Genomic DNA, 4654 nt, shown 5'->3' on the forward strand with positions numbered 1-4654 from the left:
GAATGAATAAGAAATCAAATATAAAAATGCTTTATTTTAAGATCTAGAATATCTTGTGAATATCTTTAGCTTCATTCCAGCAGCAGACCTCCTCAGGTGATGACTTCATATTTGACATGATTACCATTCAATGAGACTCATTGTCAGTCCATTGAAATCTACTGGTGTTCCTGGTGAGTTGATTTAACAACATGAGCTGACAGAATCTACGTTCAGGTAGGAACCACCACATCCACGGGTCTGGACCTTTGAGCAGGCAGAGCCATCAAAGTAGCAGACTAAGCTAGCAGACGTTAGCATTGAGAAGAAACTGATACCTGAGCCTACTTTTGGGTCTGGTCAAGTGATGACACAATAATGTGACATCATTTTCAGACTGACGCCTGCTCAGCACTGACCAAACACTGCCCTATTGCATTCTGGGAAATTTCTGCTTGGCTTGTGTCCATCAATACACACAAAGAAATTTATCTCATGCTGCCGTGACCCGGATTCGAACCGGGGTTGCTGCAGCCACAACACAGAGTACTAACCACTATACGATCACGGCTTCCGCAACAGCAGTTTGAGCTTCGATGTCTTTGTCTCATTGAGTGTTGCGGCGAACAGCTGTTGAACAGCTGATGGGCGACTGCGGCGGCCCCTGATGCAGGAGACGGGCCAGGCCCCGTTCAGAAGGTGGTGGATATTATTCTTGGTGATTTTAGGGCATGTTTCGGCCTGTCAAATCCTGATCGGGGCCAGTTTGGTTGTGTTGTCTGCAGCACCTGGCGCGCTCAGCGGGATCGAGTTATCATTATAAAGGTGGGTCAAACAATTTAGGTAGAGACGAAGGACGGCACGGGCAGAGCAGACGCAGGTCTTCATTCCACCCGCAGAGCTGTAGAGCATGGATCATGTCAAGGACTAAATGAGGGGAAAGAGAGCAGGAGAGCAGGGCAGAGACAAAGAGAGAGAATGCTCTCCTAAAACAAGGACTGTTCCGTCAACAGTAGAGCAGAGTGGCGCAGAGGAAGCGTGCTTGGCCCATAACCCAGAGGTCGATGGATCGAAACCATGCTAGAAGAAGAAAAATAAAATAAACCTGCATCTTTAGAAATATGTGTCTGTTAAAAAGAGGTTCATAAGGATATTTTCTTCCACCAGAATCACCAACCATTGTGAGCGTTAACAACAGTCCACTTTCTGACTGAAGCAAAAGTAGACTTCAAAAGGTTTTTCTGATTCAACATAGCAGCTAAATTTCCATTTCCATTTCCTGAACAGGACAGGTTAAAAAAAAGGGAATGTCATGACTTCCTCTGTATGTTAGAATATGAACGACTAAAAATGTTCATGCCCAGTTTTAAGTTAGAATTAAACTGAAAATACAAAAATCTTCCCTCTTCAATCCTGTCACTCAGTGTTGTAAACTGTTTCAAACAAATTCTACTGGATCTCAAGGATCTCAAGCCCTTCAGGACCCTGTTCTTCTGGGGGGGGGGGGGGGTTGACGTTCCCCTCACTGTGTCTCTTGTATGGCAGCAGGTATCTGGAGGGCAGGGAGCTGTTCATTCGTCCGAGATGGAAGCACCTGGGTTCAGAGCTCTCTTCATTGACTGATATTAAGTGTTTTTCTGTTGTCTTATATATTATCTTTTCATAATACTTTGTACTCACGCATACTTACAAGTCAAGCATATACATGATAAAAGCTTATGTAGATCTAAAAGACAATTGTTCTTGGAATGTCTATCTGTGTTATCTCCACTATTTATGAGTTCCTTCCTGGTGTCGGAACGGTACCAACTAGTCCTGGTGCTCAGGAGATTTGTGGGACCCCCTTGTAAAACCCCTTTAACAACTTCCAGATGTTCAAGAGTTCAAAAAAGGTGACTTGCAGCTAAGTCATTGATTCTGCCTGGGATGCATGAGAGGGAGATCCCGGATCAATCACTAACATTCAAGAAGTACATTGATGAACTAAATACAGTGTTGGATCATTTTCTACCTCTTTGGGAACTGCCATAGAAACAACTTTGTTACAGTGATGTAGTAAGAATTGCTAATGAACTCAAAATGATGCTCACAGTGATGTAGTGAGAGTTGCTAATAAACTACATGATGCTTACAGTAATGTAGTAAGAGTTGCTAATAACCTCAAAATAATGCGACAGTGATGTCGTAACAATTGCTAATGATCTCAAAATGATGCAACAGTAATGTAGTAAAATTGCTAATGAACTCAAAATAATGCTAACAGTAATGGAGTGAAAGTTTCGAATCACCTCAAAGTGATGCTGACAGTCATGTAGTAAGAGTTGCTACGAACCTCAAAATAATGCGACAGTGATGTCAGAAGAATTGCTAAAGATCTCAAAATGATGCGACAGTGATGTCGGAAGAATTGCTAATGATCTCAAAATGATGCGACAGTGACGTAGTAATAATTGTAATGAACTCAAAATCATGCTAAAAGTAATGTAGTGATAGTTGCTAATAAACTCAGTGATGCTTACAGTAATGTAGTAAGTGTTTCGAACAACCTCAAAGTGATGCTGACAGTCATGTAGTAAGAGTTGCTAATAACCTCAAAATGATGCGACAGTGATGTCAGAAGAATTGCTAATAAACTCAAAATGATGCTAACAGTAATGGAGTGAAAGTTTTGAATCACCTCAAAGTGATGCTGACAGTCATGTAGTAAGAGTTGCTACAAACCTTAAAATAATGACACAGTAATGTGGTAAGAGTTGCTACGAACCTCAAAATAATGTGACAGTGATGTCAGAAGAATTGCTAATGATCTCAAAATGATGCGACAGTGATTTAGTAAGAATTGCTAATGAACTCAAAATGATGCTAACAGTAATGTAGAGATAGTTGCTAATAAACTCAAAGTGATGCTGACAGAAATGTAGGAAGAGTTTGTACGATACTTAAAATAATGCAACAGTAATGTAGTAAGAGTTGCTACGAACCTCAAAATAATGCGACAGTGATGTCAGAAGAATTGCTAATGATCTCAAAATGATGCGACAGTGATTTAGCAAGAATTGCTAATAAACTCAAAATGATGCTAACAGTAATGGAGTGAATGTTTCGAACAACTTCAAAGTGATGCTGACAGTAATGTAGTAAGAGTTGCTACGAACCTCAAAATAATGCGACAGTGATGTCAGAAGAATTGCTAAAGATCTCAAAATGATGCGACAGTGATTTAGCAAGAATTGCTAATAAACTCAAAATGATGCTAACAGTAATGGAGTGAATGTTTCGAACAACCTCAAAGTGATGCTGACAGTAATGTACTAAGAGTTGCTACGAACCTCAAAATAATGCGACAGTGATTTCAGAAGAATTGCTAATGATCTCAAAATGATGCTAAAAGTAATGTAGTGAAAGTTGCTAATAAACTCAGTGATGCTGACAGTGATGTAGTAAGAGTTGCTAGGAACCTAAAAATAATGCAACAATAATGTAGTAAGCGTTGCTACGAACCTCAAAATAATGCGACAGTGATGTCAAAAGAATTGCTAAAGATCTCAAAATGATGCGACAGTGATTTAGTAAGAATTGCTAATGAACTCAAAATGATGCTAACAGCAATGGAGTGAACGTTTCGAATAACCTCAAAGTGATGCTTACAGTAATGTAGTAAGAGTTTCGAACAACCTCAAAGTGATGCTGAGTCATTTAGTAAGAGTTGCTAATGAACTCAATTCAATGCTACAGTGATGTCGTGAGAATTGCTCATGAACTCAAAATGATGCTAACAGTAATGTAGTGATAGTTGCAAATAAACTCAAAGTGATGCTGACAGTAATGTAGTAAGAGTTGCTAGGAACCTTAAAATAATGCAACAATGATGTAGTAAGAGTTGCTACGAACCTCAAAATAATGTGACAGTGATGTCAGAAGAATTGCTAATGAACTGAAAATGATGCTAACAGTAATGGAGTGAAACTTTCGAGTAACCTCAAAGTGATGCTGACAGTCATGTAGTAAGAGTTAATACGAACCTCAAAATAATGCGACAGTAATGTAGTAAAAGTTGCTACGAACCTCAAAATATTGCGACAGTGATGTCGGAAGAATTGCTAATGAACTCAAGATGATGCTAACAGTAATGTAGTGATAGTTGCTAAGAAACTCAGTGATGCTTACAGTAATGTAGTAAGAGTTTCGAACAACCTCAAAGTGATGCTGATGTAACGAAGTTAAGAGTTGTGATCCCACTTGCCATTTAAAACACATTCACAAAACACGGGAACTGGGGTTTCCTACTGCAATTAAAGGCAGCACCCCCTGTGGTTTAGGGTCGTGCACCCCGGGGGGGTAGCAACAGTCGGACCTCGCTGCCTCCGGGGCAGGTGTATGACTTATGAGCTCTGTCTTTGTTTTATATTAATTACTTTATTTTAATATGAAGGAGTGGTTTAAGTTATATTTTGAATCATAAAGCTCCCGTACAGTCGAGCCTGTCCTTTTTTTATAAAAAGTTGACTGTGTGTTAAATCTCCATGCCAGGTCAGTCCAGACGAGAAATAAACGGCGAGTGTGCCAACGGTGAAACAGACTACCTCGTCCTTAAATACACAACGCAAGTGAAGTACAAGAACCGCTACAATGGTGCCGTGACCCGTTCGTGACTGCAGTGGTCGGTTCGTCTCCA

General features: G+C 40.1%; 1 non-coding gene across 1 annotated transcript; it reads right to left on the reverse strand.

Annotated features, from left to right (window-relative positions):
- Positions 1–478: 478 nt before the first annotated feature.
- On the reverse strand, positions 479–550 carry trnah-gug (transfer RNA histidin (anticodon GUG)). Its single transcript has one exon. It is a non-coding gene; the product is annotated as a tRNA-His (tRNA).
- Between the last annotated feature and the right edge of the window lie 4104 nt (positions 551–4654).

This window comes from Aulostomus chinensis, chromosome 1 (genome assembly GCF_037954235.1).
Source record: "Aulostomus chinensis isolate RoL2024-O1b breed Wild chromosome 1, RoL_Achi_v1.0, whole genome shotgun sequence".
NCBI classification, from domain to species: Eukaryota; Metazoa; Chordata; class Actinopteri; order Syngnathiformes; family Aulostomidae; genus Aulostomus; species Aulostomus chinensis.